The 21,116-nt window shown below is 39.3% G+C and overlaps 1 long non-coding RNA gene across 1 annotated transcript in view; it reads left to right on the top strand.

Annotated features, from left to right (window-relative positions):
- Positions 1-8,882: 8,882 nt before the first annotated feature.
- Positions 8,883-21,116, top strand: part of LOC144329723 (uncharacterized) — an 80,040-nt gene continuing 67,806 nt past the window's right edge. The window contains exon 1 of the long non-coding RNA XR_013395333.1: positions 8,883-9,012. This is a non-coding gene — a long non-coding RNA (uncharacterized LOC144329723). The remainder of the gene's footprint in view (positions 9,013-21,116) is intronic.

Genomic DNA, 21,116 nt, shown 5'->3' with positions numbered 1-21,116 from the left:
TTTACTTATTATTTATTTATTTAGCATTTATTAAGAACCTCCTGTGTGCTAGATCCTATTTCTAATATCTGTTAATGATACCAAGGAAGGTTATAGTTTCCTGGAATGTTGGAAAGCTCCTTGCTTAGGCTAAGAGGGGGAAAATGTGGATTTGAAATACATTTAGCCATGAAGACATACTTGTTTTTCCTCTGGTACATTTGGTGAGAAATGCTTCAATAATTTCCCATCTTGTAGAGATTAAAATCTAAGCTCTGTACCATGCCCCGAGCCCATCGTGGGCTGGCACTCTCTACTTCTTTAGATGAGGAGTTCGCGAAGTACTAAGCTGGTGTGCATCAGATCGGGAGGGACCTGCATTTCAGCAAGCAACACAGTTGATGTTATTGCAAGCTAAGGATTGAGAGCTACTGTTCTAGACTCTTCTTTTACCTATCCTCATGGTGTCTTCTCTTCAACCTGCTGGGAGTTAGTTGCCACTCTCTGAACTTCTAAGTCTGTTACTCTTGTATCTTTGTAATGGTATTCCCTGACATGTTTTTACAAGTTTATCCTCATGTTCACCCTCCACATCTGAGTTTAAGAAGCATTTCTGGCCATGCGCGGTGGCTCATGCCTGTAATCCCAGCATTTTGGGAGGCTGAGACAGGTGAATTATCTGAGGTCAGGAGTTTGAGACCAGCCTGGCCAATATGGTGAAACCCCATCTTTACTAAAAATACAGAAAGTAGCCGGGCGTGGTGGCAGGCACCTGTGGTCCCAGCCACTCAGGAGGCTGAGGCAGGAGAATCATTTGAACCTGAGAGGTGGAGGTTGCAGTGGGCCAATATCGCACCACTGCAATCCAGCCTGGGTGACAGAGCGAGACTCTGTTTCAAAAAACAACACAAAGGAAAAAAAAAAAAAAAGCATCTCCTCTGAGCCGGGTGTAGTAGCACAAACCTGTAATCCCAGCTACAGCTACTGGGGAGGCTGAGGCATGAGAATCGCTTGAACCCAGAAGGTGGAGGCTGCAGTCAGCCAAGATCATGCCACTGCACTCCAGCCTGGGCGACACAGCGAGACTCTGTCTAAGAAACAAAACAAAACAAAACAAAACAAACCCCTACATTTTAAGGGAAATTGACCTGCTCTAACAAAACTTCCACTAGTTCAGGGTGATCACCAGTAATTTAAATGTCTGCGGTAACAAAACTCATTACTCTTTAGTGGAAGCTCTACACCTTAAAATGATAGAATTTCTTCAATGGAGGAGGCTGAGAATGTATGCATTTTAAGATTTTATATTCTTTGCTCATTTATTTGCTTTTCTTAATCCATTGGAAAAAAATTTCTATTCCTAAATAATTTCAAATTAAGTCATATCAGGCTGGGTGCTGTTGCTCATGTCTGTAATCCCAGCACTTTGGGAGGCTGAGGCGGGCGGATCTCTTGATGTCAAGAGCTCAAGACCAGCCTGGGCAACATGGTAAAACCCCGTCTTTACTAAAAATACAAAAATTAGCCCGGAGTGGTGGTGCATGCCTGTAATCCTAGCTACTTGGGAGGCTGAGGCACTAGAATCACTTGTACCCGGGAGGTAAATGCTGCAATGAACTGAGATCATGCCATTGTACTCCAGCCTGGGCAGCAGAGTGAGACTCTGCCTTAAACAAACAAACAACCAACCAAAAAACCAAATTAAGTAACATCACATATAAGTGCTTTTGAATGTCAGGGTTCCAAGATCCAATACCCAGTAATGTATAGTGCAAAGCCTTCTCCTTATCTTTGGGTCACTACCACATTTTCTCCACAATTTTAAGTTCTGTCTCACTTTACAGTCTCCAACGCTATTCCATCTTAATTCTTGGTAATTTCATTATAAATATACACGATGCTCCCAATACATTTTTTAAGGTGAATTAAAGAATCTTTATTTTTCTTGGCCCTCTCAATTCCCTGATCTTGTCTTGCCGATGATTCTATCCTACCCTAATTCAGCTGCTCACTTTCAAGGTCAAAGCCTAGACCTTGTCATTACTAATAACTGCAGTGCCACCAGCAATCACAATTTTAAACACTCATCTCCTGACCACTCCTCTCTTTCTAGCTCACATGCTTCTCTACGCAAGCTCCAATAGCCCTTCTTCACCTATTAGCCATGGATCCACCAACATTATGTCTCTCTCGAAATTTCCAGAAACCTTCTCTTTTTTCCTTACCATTTCACTTCCTTTGCACACCTCCACCTTCCTAGTTTCTCTCCTAGATCTTCATTCTGGCTTGCTTAGCCACAGGCTGATTATATCCAACTCGTTATCTACTCCAAGCCTATGCCTGTGCAGCTGGAGAAAACATAAGACCAAACTGAGGTCTTCACCAGAGCCCTCACTGCTGTTTTCTCTTTCTTTATCGGAGACAACTGTTTCTACTCTCTCCTCGTCTCCTGAAACCCTCAATTATCTTCCTTATACTTTCAGATAGACCTTGCCTCCTACATCACTAAAGAAAACAATTTCACAAAGAGGAAATCAGTGAAGAACTTCTAGAGACCCATCACCATCTCTCCCATCTTCCACCCTGTGTCTGTCCTGATAATATGGACAAAAAGCCAATAGTGCTGTTTCTCCACATGGGCCCTACCTCTTGAGAGGGGGGTCATTCCAGCTCTCTTCTTTCCCTGCTGGAGCAGCAGCTGCATCCCTCTCTGCTGGCCTTTCCCCACAGCATACAGATCTGTCTGCATTAAAACTCCGACACTACTTTTTCCTTTAACTGCTGCTACAGCTCTCCTCATGAGCCTCTCCCTCCCCAAGAGCACAGTCTCTGGTCGCTGCCCGGTGTAACTCTTGAACCCTATCATCTTTGGTGATCTCAGGATTGAATATTAGGTGATTAGCACAATGGCATATTATCTTTTTACTTTTTCTTTAAACAACATTATATTTCAGTGAAGTTACGGGTAATCATGATTTTCTTCCCTTTACTTATTTGTTCTTTCTAAATTTTCTATGATGAATATGCAATACTTTGGTTAAAATGAGAAACAATAAAATTATATAAAAAGAAACACCATATTTTATGAATACTTTACAATCAATTGCATTTTTATAGCAAAAAGTTGGCAGTGGGTTGGAGTGGAATGGGCATTGGGATTGGGGCCAGTTCTACTCCTGACTTGCTCTTGAGAAGACACTTAAATTCTCTGAATTTCAGATGCCTCAGCTGTGAAGGGGAGAAACTGCCATTTTCCCAGCTTTCCTTTCAACAATATTGTGAAGATCTTAAAAAAAAAAAAAAAGGATGTGAATATGCTTGGGGGCTACATGAATGTAAGCCCCTAACACTCCTGGCCCAGACATGTGTGAGCTACATGGGTAATATCTTTGTTTTACTAATGAGGAAATGAGCACCCTGAGATGGGACAGGTTTCAAACCACATCCAAGGAGAACAGTAATAAGATCAGCTTTTCATGCTTCTTGGCCAGGTTCTTCGCTGTGTCCCAATTTCTTCATCTAACCCACTCCCAAAATATCTAGTGAGAAGGATTCTTCTTCCCTCCACTGAAGGAGGTTGTCGGGCTGGCTGACAAGAAGGGGGTACGTGAAGGCATCTTGGCCAACCAGATTCTATGGAGATATTGGCTGAAGGTCGTTGAAAGTATTTGGGTTTTAAACATCTGTTAGAAAGAATACTCCTTAGCCATGTGAGATCCTCAAGAAGAGTGACCTAATAGTTTGGCTGTCTGCTACAGTTGCAATCTGGAATCTATGACACCAAGGTCTGCTTGGGTGTGGGAGCTCTGATTCGTGTATACAGAACTTGAAATGTTTGTGTTAATTGTTTTTCTCCTAGCCCTTTCTTTGTTTTCTCCATTTTCTTCCTTTGACTTGGTTTAGTTTCTAGTAAGTAGGGAGGGAACATCCCACTGATACTGCAGAGCGAATAGATTTAGTGCATCCCTAGGCTTGACCCATTTTTCATATTAATCACATGCCGGGTGAAGTACTTTCTTCCCCTTCTCTTGTCCTTAGGTTCAGCCCTTGCACTCTTAGTCCAAGATCTGATAAAGAAGCCCCATATTCACTGAGTTGAGTAAACTTCAAGGCATTAAACTGACAAGCAAATTCTTTCACTGCCCAGCCCTCATGGTTTGCCTGATGGTTTGGTTCCTTCCTCCTAGGAGGATGCTTATCTCTTGCTTTCTACCAATCAGCATTCCCAGCCTTCACAAGGAAGGGAAAAGCATTTCCTGAATGTCCACTTTGTGCCAGGAATATTCATATACATTGCTTCATTTAATCATCAAGACAACCATACAAGGCACGTATTAGTCCAGGTCACTGAAACCCTTTGACCTCGCTGTATAGAGATGTAGATGAATTGAAGCTCAGAAAGCTAAGAAGCCACCACGCTGGGATTCAAAGCCAGCTCTGTCTAATTCCAGAGCAGAGCTCTTTGCAGCACCTCCAGCAGTTTTTACAAGGCTTTTCTTCTCTAAAGTTTTCCTTGACCACCCTTCCCTCTCTACGCATTAAAATGAATGCAATGGTTTGCTAGCATGCTTCCTTGACCCTCATCCTTTCCTACTGAGGAACACAAATATTTTCAGTTTTTTCCTTGAATGTGCTGGGATGCTGACCAAACCTATCCAGACAGGGACACCTGAAGCTGCTTCATGCTGAACAAGGAGTTTCCTGGGAGAGAAGAAGGTCTCTACCACCAGGCTTAGAAATGACATGTTGGTTTTCTCGATAATTGGATTGTTAGAGTTTTCAGAGAAAGAGTCTGAATCCAGAGGAGCACAATTTAAATATAAATGAATGTTTACATGGGTATTTGGAGGAACTCTGGGGTTGGAATACTGATGTGGTGGTGCTGAATAACACCCAGGGAGCTGACTTTGGAGGTGCAGGGGTGGAGATTTGCTCCTTCTCCTGTTCTTATCTTGATGGAGAGAAATGGATCTGCTCTGGCTTAAGGGCCTCGCCCAACGTGTTCGTGTCTTCTTGTCAATCAGTTGGTGAAAATACAATGGTGGAAAAATACTTACTGAACTATAAAATGAGTTGTGGAAATGGCCCCTGCCTCTCAATAGTTAAGAGTCCAACCAGACTGCCCTTAGAGAATATGTCTTACTGTCCAATGTGATTGTCTTTTCTGCCTCTGACCTCTCTGCTGCAATTTGCACTCGACTCTAGAGGGCTCTTCTTCCTCTGCTTAGACCTCAGGGAGCCCAGGACTCAAGGTTTGAATTTGTGTTCTTGGCCCTACCTTCCTATCCCTGAGATAGCTTCTCTGTCCCCCTGGATTCAGTGGTTCCTCCTTACTGTTCATTCTTCCCCAAACTTGGACTTCTGGCTCCAGCATTCTCCTGTCCAAGTGCTCAGATCCTATTCTCAAGGACAGCCTTGTGTCCTTGCAGGTACAGAGCACGTCTAATCCTGCTGTATACCCCCTAGGGCAGAGCTGGTAGTAGATGTTCAAAAACTGCTGCTTTTAAAAATTCACACACACAAAAATTCACTGTCACACAATTCACAAGATTAAAAATTCACAAAATCCACAAAATTAAAATGCACACACACATGCACACAAAATTTACTTTCAACAAACATGTAATGAACATGGATGAGCATAAAGAATGGTTTTAAGTTTAACACATTAAAACAGATAATATGTTGTTTTAGTCCGTTTGTGCTGCTACAACAGAATAGAATATACTGGATAATTTGTTTAAAAAATAGAATGTATTTTTCACAATTCTGGAGGCTGAGAAGTCCAAGGTCAGGGAGCCAGCAGGTTTGATGTCTGGAGATGGCCCCCACTCTGCTTCTAAGACGGCACCTTGTTGCTGCATCCTTCAGAAGGGATGAATGCTATGCCCTCACATGACAAAAGGAATGTAAGGACAAAAATGGCAAATGCTATAGAAAGCCTCTGTTCTTTTTTTTTGAGACAGAGTCTTCAGTGCAGTGGTATGATCCTGGCTCACTGCAACCTCCGCCTCCTGGGTTCAAGCAATTCTCTTGCCTCATCCTCCCAAGTAGCTGGGATTATAAGAGTGCGCCACCACGCCCAGCTAATTTTGTATTTTTAGTAGAGACAGGGTTTCACCATGTTGGCAAGGCTGGTCTCAAACTCTTGACCTCAGGTGATCCGCCCGCCTTGGCCTCCCAAAGTGCTGAGATTGCAGGCATGAGCCACTGCCTGGCCAGAAAGCCCCTTTTATAAAGGCCTTAATCTCATTCATGAGGCAGGAACCCTCATGGCCTAATCACTTTCTAAAGGCCCCACCTCTTAATACTTCTGATGCTCCTCAACTTATAATGGGGCTGTGTCCTGATAAACCCATTGTAAGTTGAAAATATTAAGTCAAAAATACATTTAATACGTGTAACCTATCAAACACATATAGTTTAGCCTAGCCTACCTTACGTGTGCTGAGAACACTTACATTAGCCTATAGGTGGCAAAATCATCAACACAAAGCTTATTTTATAATAAAGTGTTGACTATCTCATGTGATTTATTGAATACTGTACTAAAAGGAAAAAACAGAACGGTTGTGTGGTTAAGTACAGTTTCTACTCAATGCGTATCACTTTTGCATTATGGTAAAGTTGAAACATTGTAAGCCAGGGCTTGTGTTACATTGAAATATTGCACCACCTTTGAATATTACCATGTTCTTATTCAACATGAATTTTGGAGGGGACACAAACATTCAAACTCTTGTGAAACCTATGGAATCACAAGCTCCCTTCTCCTCCCTGCCCCCTGCCAGGCTAAAGGATATATGAAGACAACAGAAGATTTGTCTTCTTAGGTGGGGAGTAAGTTATGATTAAAAATACAGTTTGTTCTCTCAATTCAATTAATTCAATTTAAAACTATTTATTGAGTCTCTACTATGTGCCAGGGAGGCTGTGAGTGAGGAGTTAAGATGTGACTATAATCTCTTTAGGGGATTCATCTAGAAGGATAGAAAAACAGGTTTAAAAGGTTTATATGGGCCGGGCGAGGTGGCTCACGCCTGTCATCCCAGCACTTTGGGAGGCCAAGGAGTGTGGATCACCTGAGATCAGGAGTTTTCAACCAGCCTGGCCAACATGGTGAAACCCCATCTCTACTAAAAATATAAAAATTAGCTGGGCGTGGTGGTGGGTGCCTGTAGTCTCAGCTACTTGGGAGGCTGAAGCCGGGGAATCGCTTGAACCCGGAAGGCAGAAGTTGCAGTGAGCTGAGATCGCACCACTGCAGTCCAGCCTGGGTGACACAGTGAGACTCTGACTAGAAAATAATAATGATAATAATAATAATAATAATAATAATAATAATAAAAGGTTTATAGTGCAACATGACAAGGAGTTAACTCCACATGAGGAGATGGGGGCTTCTGTGAGTCAGGGAAGACTATCAGAAATGTATAGTAGAAGAAGGGACCATCTGAGCTCTGTTGTTAAAGCTAAATAGAGATTTGCTAGGCAAGACTAAGAAAGGAGTAAGCCAGGCAGAGAAAGTTGTGTATGCAAATGCTGGGAATGGGCAAAGGCAGCTGTGTTGGAGGCCTGGGAGTGGTTGCCTACCAGAAGGACAGTATTAAAATGCAGGGAGAATGGAAAAGACATGGGGGCTGAGGGAGGACACAGACCCAGAGGGACCCCTGCAGCCCATCTTAAGATCTTGTTTTTTATCCAGCAGCCATATTGAACAAGTGGAGGGCTAACCCAGAGGGTTAGGGATGGCCCTGAGTGGTTATAAAAAGATAGACAAGCACAGGGCAGGGCTGCAGGCCGGCGAACCACTTATGAGCCTGCTGAAACAGTCCAGGAGAGAGATAATGAAGGAGTAGAGAGGAGAGAGGTTTGACAGATGTATTTTTGCTGTAAAGAAAGAGGAAGAGAAAGATAGTGAGATACCAGTCCTGTATAATTCATCCTTATTCTTCCAACCCTCTGTTGCAAGGAACAGTGTTTGATGCACTATGGGCTCTTAATAACTATGGAAATGAATGAATAACTCCATTTTTTTTAAAAGTCTCACTGTGTTGCCCAGGCTGGAATGCAATGATGCGATCTCAACTCAGTGCAACCTCTGCCTCCTGGGTTCAAGTGATTCCCCTGCCTCAAGCTCCTGCCACGATATGCAGCTAATTTTTGTATTTTCTTTTCTTTTTTTTTTTTTTTTTAGTAGAGATGGGGTTTCCCCATGTTGGCCAGGTTGGTCTTGAACTCCTGACCTCAGGTGATCCACCCACCTCAGCCTCCCAAAGTGCTGGGATTACAGGTGTGAGCCACTGTTTCTGGCCAACTCCAAGTATTATATATAATTCCTACAATTTATTAAAACAAAAAAACAGAGCTGGGTCTTTACATAGCAAGACATTTGTCACCTGGAGACTAGAAGAATTAGCACCAGGCATAGTTAGATTACCTACGATCCAAATGAATTATTGGTAGTAGAATGTGTAACCTTGAATAATGCATTTAAATTATCCCGGATCTAGGATGGAGAAGATACACTTCTCATAGCAGTGTTGTGAGGATCAAGAGAGAAAATATATGTCCAAATATTTTGCAATATATAAGGTTTATAAAAAGCTACAGTTCACTAAGGTGTTGCTCTGGATGGTGCGTTGAGTTCTGACCAACAGGACTAATCTTGAGAGGTCAACCAGATGGGCAACAAAGCTTTCTCTGTGTAGAACTGGCAGGTCCCTATGGGGAGCCTAGAGCTATAGAAGCTGCAGTTCCTGAAATGTCACCCTCCCTGCTCTCGACTCTGGTGCTTCCTTTCCTGTGTTTGCTTTTCTTTCTGCACTTGCCTTTGGCTGCCCCTGCCCTGTGGTCACTTCATGGGCAGCACCCAGGATGATGTCACCCTTCTTCTGTTCCAACAATAACCACCCCCACCTGCTACCACCTAAGATAAGCAGGTGTGGCTCTGGGCCCCTCAGCAGCAGGCCACTGGAGAGGCGAGACTAGCAGTGTGTGGCCTGGGATACGAGGAGATAAAAGGCAGCCATGGTAAGTGTTCTCTCCCATAAAAGCATGCTGAGGTGGAAAGGCCTATATGAGTCAATGTGTGTGTGTGTGTGTGTTGGGGGCGGGGGGTGGAAATGCCTATATGAGTCAGTGTGTGTGCGTGTGTGTGTGTGTGTGTGTGTGTTGGGGGCGGGGGTACAATAGTAAAAAACTGTGCTATCACAGCAGAGCAAATACAACCAGCTAAGGTTTAGATGGTACTTGGATTTACAAAGTGCTTCTACTTCTGTTCCACCACAGGTGGTCCTTACAATATCTGGGTAAGGAGGAGCTATTATTCCTATATTCCTATTTATCTAAAGGAGAAACTGAGGCTTACAAGAGCTCAGCCAAGCTCCTCTAACCAGTGGCTGGGAGAGTGAAAGCCCAGATCAAGCTTTCAGACTCCATTCTTTCACTGTCTTTGGTGGAGGGAGAAGAGGAGGTACCAGTGTGCCTAGGAAGCTGCATTCTATGAAGGAACCATTGAAAAAGTTAACATTTTCAGTTAATACAATAAGTAAATGCTTATTGTAAAATTTTAGAAGCACAGAAAAGTCTAAAGAAAAAGTACAAATCATTCAGAATCTCACCATTCAGACAAATACTGTGAATTTACCATACTTCCTTCCATTCTTTCTTCTGTGCTTATGTTCTGTACAGCTGAGATTGCATTTTATGTGTAATTATGTATCCTACTTTTCTGCTTAACATTATATCATAAACATTCTTCTCTATGATAAAAGAAAAATTTCAGCTGAATTAAATTTAAAAGAGTTTCATTGAGTAATGAACGATTCATGAATCGGGCAGCCCCCAGAATCACACCAGATTCACAGAGACTCCAGGGGTGCCTCGTGGTCAGAACAAATTTATACACAAAATAAGGTGACATAAAGAAATTAGAAATGAGGTACAGAAAGAGTGAGATTGGTTACAGCTCGGTGTTTGCCTTATTTGAACAGTTTGAACATTCAGTAGTTTTTGAGTGGTTGAAGTATGGCCGTTGGGACTGGCCAACACTCAGACATTGTTACAGGTGCATACTATTAAGTTAGGTTTTCAATTTTGTCAGACTATTAAGCTAAGTTACTCTTCATCCACAAGGGCTCAAATATAGAAGTACAGAGTCCTTCTTAGGCCATATTTAGTTTGCTTTAACATCTGTTATTAAAAGCTCTTGATCGGGTGCGGGTGGTTCACTCCTGTAATCCCAACACTTTGGGAGGCCAAGGCAGGTGGATCACTTGAGGCCAGGAGTTCCAGACCAGCCTCAGCAACATGGAGAAACACTGTCTCTACTAAAAATATGAAAATTAGCAGAGTATGGTAATGTGTGCCTGTAATTCCAACTACTCCGGAGGCTGAGGCATGAAAATCATTTGAACCCAAGAGGTAGAGGTTTCATTGAGCTGAGATTGAGCCACTGAGTTCCAGTCTGAGTGACAGAGCAAGACCCTATCTCAAAACAAACAAACAAACAAACAAACAAACAAAAAACCCTCTTATTTATAACTATAATTTTTATTGATTGTATAATATTCCTTTTTGTGAGCATACTGAAATTAATGTAAGTGTTCTCTATTTATTGATCAGTTAGTTTAGGGAGGAATTTCCTATTAATTTATTCTTCAGTTTCCACAGACACCAAAGCAGCATCCCAGTTGACTCCTTACTTCAAAAATTCGACTTATTCCATAGATTCTCAGTCTTTTAGGTTGAAACAACTTATCTCTAAATAATCTAACCATTTATTGATTTAAGACAAAACAAGCACATCATCAGTGAAAACAGAGAGGCTGAGGTGGGCAGGGAGGAGGTGACACATAAGAAGTCGCTACCTTTGAAGAGCTTGCAATATTATGATGCTTAGACGACTAAAGACTATGAAACAAGCAAGTTAAGGCAGATGCTCATTGCTAGGCTGTGATCCTTACTGCCAGAAAGCTCATGGAATGGGTTTGTGGGGGCAGAGCCATAGTGATGAAAATAGACAGCTCTCTTACCTGTCTTACACTTCCTTTCATAAGCAGATCTCTCTCACAGGTTTGTCTGCAGGAGTGAGTCATGATCAGTGACCCACTTGATGGACGGGACCTGGAAACTTCGTGTTTATATGCTGCATAGCCTGAGTATGGCTCTCGACTACAACATCTAACCCTTGTAGAGTGTTTTTTGTATCCCAAGCACTCTGTGAAATACTGCATGAGGTTCTTCTTGTCTCCCTTAGACAGGGAGGCAATGTAGCATAATGGTCAAAGACCCAAAACCAAAGCTGCTTTCTGACTGTGTGACTTTAAACAGAATATTTTCATTTCTCCATCTGTTGAAAGGAGAGACAAAAATGTCTACCTCATTGCATTGCTGAGAGGGCTAGATAAAACAGGTGGAGCATTTAGCTTGGTAACTGACACAGAGTAAGCATGCACCAAAGGTGAGCTCTTATTACTTAAGCTTCCCAAAACATTTCCCAGGAGGTCCCATATTTATTTCCATTTCATGGAGGCTGAAATTGAGGCACATAGAAGTGAGGCGCCTTGGCCACAGACACAGACAGAGTAGGACTCTAGAAACTGCACTCTGAATTCTATGCTGTACTGTCCAGAAGGAATTTTCCACCAAGGCACAGGGCCCTCCAAGGAGAAGCAGGGCACACTAACTTTTGTATGTGGTCAGGTCTCGGAAGATGAATGCAGAGCCTGAAAAGGAAAGAGAAGACTAGAGATGTTTGTTTGCCGGGGTCCCAGGCAATAATAGAAGAATTCTCATGGCTGCCAGAAGCCAGGGCAGCCAGCTGTAGTCTTTTGGTCTTTAGAAAGGGAGAAGGATGGGAAACTTAAAATATTTTGGCTGCGTCAAAGTGCCCTATGGGATGCTGGCTGATTTACCGATGATGCAATATGTGCAAATGATTCAAATTTGCTGAAAGAAAATGCTGTTCCTGCACTGGTATCCTGGGGAAGGCCCTGACTAGGGGCACTGGACTGGGCAGAAAGAGTCAGAGAAAACTTGGTTTTGTTTGAATCTTTCACTTTTTTCTCCAGCCAAGTTGAAGCTTATTGTACCCCTCCCTGATTTCATTCTCCTCCTTTCCTCTCCACTAAAGTGTATTTGGTGCGGTGTGGTGTGTGTGTATGTGTGTGTGTGTGCGTGCATGTATAGAACATGTAGCAACCTATTGTTTTACACAAATATACCAACTTTAGTGTTCTTAACTTATTTTTGTCATTTTTGTGTTTTTGCCGTCTACGTTGATACGCATGGCTCTAGTTCATTTAACTTTTTAAAAAAATTTTTTACTTCCATAGGTTTTTGGGAAATAGGTGGTATTTGCTTACATGAGTAAGTTCTTTAGTGGTGATTTGTGAGAGTTTGGTGCACCTGTCACCCAAGCAGTATAAAGACTACAACCCAAGTTGTAGTCTTTTATTCCTCACCCCCTTCCCACCCTTCCCCTCTGAGTCCTCAGAGTCTACTGTGTCATTCTTATGCCTTTGCATCCTCATGGCTTAGCTCCTACTTATGAGTGAGAACATACTGTGTTTGATTTTCCATTCCTGAGTTACTTCACTTGGAATAATAGTCTCCAATTCCATCTGTGTTGCTGTAAATGCCATTAATTTGTTCCTTTTTATGACTGAGTAGTAGTTCATTCATTTTAACTGCTGCGTAGTAGTCCATAATGAGAACATTCTATAATGTATCCATTTCCTTACTAATGGAAATTTCCATTTTGTAAATATTGGCTATTTCGACTAATATTGCAGTGAACATTTTTGTGCTATTCTTCTTGTAAGGACATGTGAGAATTTCTGGTTTTGGTATCAAAGTTATCCTATCTTTTATAACAAAGTTACCATATAAAATGAACAGGATAATTTTTCACTTTTCCCCAATTTCTTGAAACTGTTTGGTTAATATAGGATGAGATTCTCTGGGTTTTCTTTTCTTTTTAGGGTTTGATAAAATAACTTGTAAAGCCATTTGGATTTGGTTTGGTTTTCTTTTTCAGGAGGATGAGAATGTGATGAGATTGGAAGATATCTGACTAGGAATGAAATTGTTGAACTAAAAGATAGTCACATTTTTAATTACCAAATTCCTCTTCAAAGTGATTGTATCAATTTATGCTCCTACCAGCACTGTATGAGAGCAAATGTTTCCTCATAATCTCTTCCACATTTGGTATTATTTAGCTTACCTGATGATACCTTATAGTTTAAACTTTGCATTTGACCAATTGTTAGGGACATTATGTTTCCTCTGTGCATTGCTCATTCATATATTTTGACTAATTTTTCTAATGGTATGTTTGTCTTTTTTCTTAATGATTATAGGAATTGTATCCTGCATTCAAATCCATATCACTAGCAAACTATCTTCTTCCAGTTTGTTACTTGTGTGTTTTGCTGTGTATTGTAATTTAGAAATTTTAATCTCTATGTAGTCAAGTTTATCAATTTGTTTCTTTATGATTTTTGCTTTTTTGAGGGCTTAAGATATTAGTCTTTACTCTAAATTCCTAAACATATTCTTTTACATTATATTATGATAATTATAAAAGTTTGGGATTTTTTTACTTATAGACATTTAATTTTTCTGGAGTTTATTTTTGTGTACAGTATGAGCTGGGTATTCAATTTTATCTCTTTCTTTTTTTTATTTTTTATTTTTATTTTTTATTTTTTATTTTTTTTTAATTATACTTTAAGTTCTAGGGTACATGTGCATAATGTGCAGGTTTGTTACATATGTATACTTGTGCCATGTTGCTGTGCTGCACCCATCAACTCGTCATTTACATCAGGTATAACTCCCAATGCAATCCCTCCCTCCTCCCCACTCCCCATGATAGGCCCCGGTGTGTGATGTTCTCCTTATCTCTTTCTATAGGGAAAACCAACTATTGACTAGCAATTCAGTTTACTTAATGGTGATTGGTTAATTCAGATGTTCTTATGTTTTCTTGGGTAAATTTTGCATGTATACGCATATCTATGTATGTTTGTGTATACACACCTATTTCTGTTTTTATCTATATACTTGTATATAATTTTTCATGTTATCTAAGTTTTTGAATGTATAAGAATTCAGTTTTTTGTAGTATTCTTTTTTGTACGTGTAGTTCATCCCTTTCTCTTTCTAATGGGTCATCCTTGCTTGAGATTTTCCTGTTCTATTAGTAAGGCAACTACCAGCTTTTAATTTTGCAGATCATTAATAGTTTTTCCCATTGCTTTTACTCTTATTTATTCTTTTCTATTTTCTTTTAATTTAATCTGTTTTTCTTTTTCTTACTTTTTGAATACTTAACTCATCTATTTTCAATATTTAACACACGGATTTAAGACTATAAATTTCTCTATAATTCTTGTCTTCATTGACTCCCATAAATTTGATATATAGTACTTTCGTTGTTATTCAGTTCCAAATATTTTATAACCTCCATTGTGATTTTTTTTTCTTTAACTCATTGGTGGCCGGGTGTGGTGGCTCATGCCTTTAATCCCAGCACTTAGGGAGGCCAAGGCTGGTGGATCATTTGAGGTCAGGAGTTCGAGATCAGCCTGGACAACACAGTGAAACCCCCACCTCTACTAAAAATATAAAAATTAGGCGGGCTTAGTGACACACGCTTGTAATCCCAGCTACTCTGGAGGCTGAGACAGGAGAATCGCTTGAACCCAGGAGGCAGAGGTTGCAGTGAGCCAAGATTGTGCCACTGCACTCCAGCCTGGGTGACAGAGCAAGAATGTCTCAAACAAACAAACAAACTCATTGGTTACCTAAGCATGTGATTTTTGCTTTCCAAATTTATGATTTTTTATTCAATTTTATTTTAATTATTTTGTTATTGATTTATGAGTTCTTCTTAACATAGAGTCTATGCAATTTCTAAAACAACCTTTATGACCTAGTAGGTACTGAACTTATGCGTGTGTGAAAAGAATATGTATTTTCCACTTGGGTTCTATGTGTCATTGTTAGATCAAGATTGATATTAGTGCTGTTCAAATCTATGCCTTTGCTAATTTTTTTGTCTGCTTGATTGCTGATACCGTTTGGATCTGTGTCCCTGCGCAAATCTTGTGTCAAATTGTAATCCCCACTGTTGGAGGTGGGGCCTGGTGGAACGTGATTGGATCATAGGGGTGGTTTCTCATGAATAGTTTAGGGTCAACCACCACTTTGTACTGTCCTCATGATAGTGAGTAAGTTCTCATGAGAGCTGGTTGTTTAAAAGTGTGTAGCACTTCCCTTCTCTCTCTTGCTCCTTCTCCCACCATGTGAGATGCCTCACTCCCCCTTTACCTTCCACCATGATTGGAAGCTTCCGGAGGTCTCTCCAGAAGCAGAGGCCGCTATACTTCCTGTACAGCCTATAGAACTGTGAGCCGATTAAACCTCTTTTCTTTATACATTACCCAGTCTCAGGTGTTTTTTTTTATAGCCATGTGGGAACGGACTCATACAATTGCTTACTGATAAATGTGTGAAAAAATTCCTGCTAGCCATGTTGATTTGTCAACTTAATGTAATTCTGTCATTTTTCACTTTACCTAAGCAGATACTGTTGGGCACACACAATTCATGACTGGTATATCTCTCTGGGTGGTTTTTCCCTTTTGTCATCATGGTGTTCCCCCTTTGTGGTAGAGAGAGTTAGTACTCCACATTCTTGCTCTCAGGTTGGGCCACGTGACCTGTTCTGGAGAATGGGTTGTGAGGAAAAGTATGCTCCTTCAAAACTGTGAGGAAAAGTGTGGCTCTGCAGTGCCTCGTTCATTTCTCTCCTCCCCTACCATGGTGATCTGTGAGGTCTTAATGTTTCAAATGACATAGCTAAAATACGTAAGCAGCCCTCCTACTTATACTGACTTTATGTAAGTGAGAAATGAATCTTTTTATATTAACCTGCTGGGATTTCAGAGGTCTGTTAGTCATAAAAGCTAGTGTTAATTATTTTGAAATATATTCCTTTATATGATATATATGTATATCACATATATATTTTAATGACTTTTGTTCAAATTTTACTTATTAATTCCTTCATATTCAACCTTGCTTTAAATGTGAAGTTCCAGACCAGCCTGGCTAACAGGGTGAAACCCGGTCTCTACTAAAAATACGAAAAAGAAATTAGCCAGGCATGGTGGCAGCTGCCTATAATCCCAGCTACTCAGGAGGCTGAGGCAGGAGAATCACTGGAACCTGGGAGGTGGAGGTTGCAGTGAGCCGAGATTTTGCCATTGCATTCCAGTCTGGGTGACAGAGTGAGACTCTCTCTCAAAAAACAAACAAACAGAACAGAATATTGCTGTGTTCAAAACTTCATCTAGGTGTCTCTGTTTTTTATAATGAATCTGTTGTGATTACTGATATATTTGGTTTTATTTCTGCTATTTCATTTTGTGTTTTGTATGTAACAAGTTTTTTCTTTGCTTCTTCCCACCCCCCACCCACCCTGCTTCCTGTTTTCTGTTGGATTGCTTTCGTTTTCTCTATTTTTTTTGTTTTTATTTTCTGGTGGTATTCCTGGTATTCCTGAAATTTTAATACGTGATCTTTTAAATGTATTTTTTATTTCTTAATTTTCATTTTGTAATAATTTTATACTTACAAAAGGTTGCAAAAATAGTACAAAGAATTCCAACATATCCTTCTTCAACCGCAGATAGTAACATCTCACATAATCACAGTAAAGTGATCAAAACTAAGACATTAACATTGATATAATACTATTGACTAATTTATAGGTCTTATTTGCATTTTTCCAATTGTCCCCCTAATGTCCTTTACCTGGACCAGGGTTTAATCCAGTATCATGTATTACATTTAGTTGTTTTATCTCTTTAGTCTCCTCTAATCTGGGACAGTTTCTTGCTTTTTCCTTATCTTTCATGATCTCGACATTCTGAAGAATACTAGCCAAATACATTCTGTAGAATGATCTTCACTTTGGATTCATCTAATGTTATGTCATGATTAAATTCAAGTTTTGCATTTTGGGCATGAATACCACAAATACGATGGGTTCTCAGTACTACGATACCTATTTGTCTCATTACTAGTGATGTTAACTTTGGTCACTTGGTTATGGTGATGTCTGTCAGGTTTTTCCACTATAATGTTACCATTTTTCCTTTCCAATTGAGATATATCTTGTAGGAAGATGCCTTGAAACAGGAAAGCATGCTGATTTTCATCATCATACTCTTATCTGTCGCTTTTAGCATCCATTGATGATTCTTGCCTGCAACACTTATTATAGTGTTTGCAAAATGGTAATGTTTCTATCACCATCACTTCTTTTATTTTTATTAACTAAAATATACTGTAAGGAAGAGTTGTTCCTTTTTTGCATTTCCTTATTCATCTTTTTATTCTTATTGTGTCCTCGCTTGTTTTTTCTATGGGCCATAATCCATTATAATCATTAATTATGTTATTGCTTAAAATGTTTCAGATTTGGCCATTGGGAGCATTTTCAAGTTGGCGCCAATGGATATGCCCCCATCAGTTTTTGAGCATTTCTTTACTTTTTGGCAACATGAGATGTTTCAGGCTCACCTTGTGCTGTTCCTGCTCCAGCCCTAAAGTCTGCCATTTCTCCAAGGAGTTCTGGTTCGTATTATTGGAGACCAAATTTTTAAACAAGATATGGTTGCTAGATGTACATTGCTTCTAGATTCTCTTAGTAGACAAAACTAGGACACTGATCCATGACAGTTCATAGAGATCTTCCTCTTTCTTCCTATGGCTGCATAGATTTCCATAGCGTGAATGTACCAGAGTTCATTCAATTACTCTTCTGTGTGTGAGTATTTAAACTGTTTCCAGTATTTTGCAATTACAAAGAATTTGGCAATGAATAATCTCATGCATGTGTACTTTTGTATTGATGGAGGTATGTCTTCAGGGTAACTTCCTAAGAGTGGAATTATTACATTAAAAGGTAAGTGCATGTGTAACTTATTAGATATTGTGAACTCCAAAAGGATTGTAGTGATTTCCATTTTCACAGCAGTGTTTGAGAGAAATTGTTTCCTTTTTCATCACAGTTTTGTCAACAGAAGTAGTCTTTTTAATCTTCGCTAATCTGATAAGAAATAGTATGTCATTTTAATTTGCATTTCTGTACTTATGAGTGAGTTTAATATCTTTTTATGTTTGAGGGTCATATTTATATCTTTCTTTTGGTAAATTGTTCATATCTTTTTCACATTTTTGTATTGCAGTTTTGGTACCTTGTCCCTCGATTTTTAAAAGTTCTTTATATATTAGTGATATTAGCCCTATCTGTAATATCTGCTGAAAATATTTTCTCTGTCACTTGTCTTTTAACTTGGCTTATGTTTTGTCTTTCCCGTAAATAGTTAGAATTTTAATAATAAATGTTTATTCTTATTTTAAAATTCTATAGAAACATTTATCAATCTATTATTTTGTTACCTCTGGATTTTGAGTCATAATTAGAATACTTTTAATATATAACATATATATGGGTGACTTTCTCTTTAACCTAAGCATGGGAAAAGTGGCTATACATAAACATATATATATGTACTGGTATGGTTCTATTTTATAATTTATGTTTATTTGAAACTTATTTTTTATTTATTTTATGAAACATTTTTATTTATTGAATGAGGCATGGATCTTGCTTTTTTTCATTCCAAATGGCTATCCAGTTTCTCCAGTTTCCTAAGCACCATGTATTCAAAAGTCTGTCTTTAAAGGAAGAAACAAAACAAAAAATTCTAAAAAATTAAAAAAATCCAAAAAACAAAAGTCCATCTTTGACCCAGTTACTTTAGATGTCATACTTTTAATACACTAATATTCCACGTGTACTTGGATGCATTCCTGAGCTTTCTATTATATTTTGCTGGTCTATTTTGCTGGTCTGTCTGTACATGAGCCAATACTGTACTGCTTTAATTATATGGGTTTTACATTATGGTTTAATGTCTGTCTGACAGAGTTAGTTCCCCCCAGTTGTTTTCATTTTTCTGTTGTCGTTGTTGTTGTTGTTGTTGTTGTTGTTTTTTGAGACCGAGTCTCATTCTGTTGCCCAGGTTGGAGTGTAGTGGCGTGATCTTGGCTCACTGCAACCTCCACCTCCCGGGTTCAAGCGATTCTCCTGCCTCCAGCCTCCCGAGTAGCTGGGACTACAGGCGCACGCCACCATGTCAGGCTAATTTTTATAATTTTAGTAGAGATGGAGTTTCACCATATTGATAGGTTGGTCTCAAACTCCTGACCACATGTAATCCACCCACCTCGGCCTCCCAAAGTCTTGGGATTACAGTCATGAACCACCATGCCCAGCCTCTGTTGTTTTTTGAAGTGCTTTCCTGACTATTCTCACATATGTTCCTCATATGAATTTTAGTATCGACTGGTCTAACTCCTTAAAAATGCTTGTTGGAATTTTATTGAGTTAACATTAAATTTATAAATTAACAAAGGGACAACATGGTGGAACCCCATCTCTACAAAAAATACAAAAAATTAGCTGGGAGAGTGGTGGCACATGCCTATAGACCCAGCTACTCTAAAGGTTGAGGTGGGAGGATCAGCTGAGACCAGGGATGTTGAGGCTGTAGTGAGTCATGATCGTGCCACTGCACTCTAGCCTGGGCGGCAGGGGATACCTTGTCTCAGAAAAAAACAAAAACAAAAACAAAAAATCAAAACTGAAAAGGTTGAGTGAACTCCCTTGCCTCTTCCACCTTGAAAGGACACAGCAAGAGGTGCCATCCATGAAGCAGCGAGCCCTCACCAGACATTGAATCTGCTGGCACTTTGATCTTGGAGTTCTTAGCCTCCAAAACTGTACGCAATAAATTTCTGTTGTATATTAAAAAATAAAACAAGATAAAATAACAAAGGGAGAACTGACAATTTTTATGATGTTAAGTCATCCTACTCAAGAATAGATTCTTTCTATTTGTTTAAGTTTACTTTTGTGTCTTCCAAAAGGTTTAAAGTTTTATTTATAGAGATTTTGCACATTTCTTGTTGGATTTTTCCTATATATTTAATCTTTTGCTATTATAAATTTCTTAACCATTATTTTCTATAACTGGTTATTATGTATGTGAAGGCTATTGATTTCTGTATGAACATGCGTTTTATGATTTTGCAAAACTCTAACCCTCATTCATTAACCTTCACTCTCTTCCAAGACAATATAAGAATTTAAGCTTTAATCTCTGCACCGACACTATTCATTTTATTTTTCTCCAGTATTTAAGTTCCTCCTTGATTTCTTCCCACAAGAGATGAGGGTCTCACTCTGTTGCCCAGGTTGGACTTGAATTCCTGAGCTCAAGGGATCCTCACTTCAACCTCCTCAGTAGCTGGGATGGCAGATGCTCACCACTGCACCTGGCTTCTTCCCACTCTTGTCGTTGTTATTATGATTAGCACTCAGTGCTCATTTAGATGTTTCCAAAAGCAATCTAAATAAGAGAAATCTTATTTGGATATTTTAGAAATATTCAAAAGATATTTGCCAATATATTTGCTTGGTGTTACTTTTGAAGCCTTTTTATCATTTGGGGTTCACTTTCCTTCTTAAAATACACTTTTAGCAGATCTTTCAAAAAGGATTTGTTTAGTAAACTCTCTCTGTCTTTTTCTGAAAACACCATTGTTTTGTGCTCACTCTTGAATGTTGGTTTAGTTAGATAACATACTCCATTGTCTTCTGGAATCTTTTGTTGTGGTAGAAAGTCTTAGCCTAATGTTATTGCTTGTTAATTTCTCTGTTTCTGAATGGCTTTGTTTATAACACTTTACCATTCTATTACTATGTGTGTAGAGGTGGGTTTCTTTTAATTTATTTGTCTAAAAATTTTTATGTTCCTGCCATATGAGGATTTCTTTCTTAAATTCTGGAAAATTCTTAAGTATTATCCCTTTGAACATTAACTCTTTTCTATTTTTTCTATTCCTATGTTCTGGAATTCCTAATGTATATTTGGACATTATTATTATATCTTCCACGTATTCAACCCTTTTTCATATTTTCTCCTTGTGTTGCATTCTGAGCGGTGTCCTTATATCTGTTCTTATAATTAATTTCTCAAAGGTTTTGT

The sequence above is a fragment of the Macaca mulatta genome, chromosome 7 (genome assembly GCF_049350105.2).
Source record: "Macaca mulatta isolate MMU2019108-1 chromosome 7, T2T-MMU8v2.0, whole genome shotgun sequence".
Taxonomy (NCBI): Eukaryota; Metazoa; Chordata; class Mammalia; order Primates; family Cercopithecidae; genus Macaca; species Macaca mulatta.
This window is presented reverse-complemented; position numbering and strand designations above follow the sequence as displayed.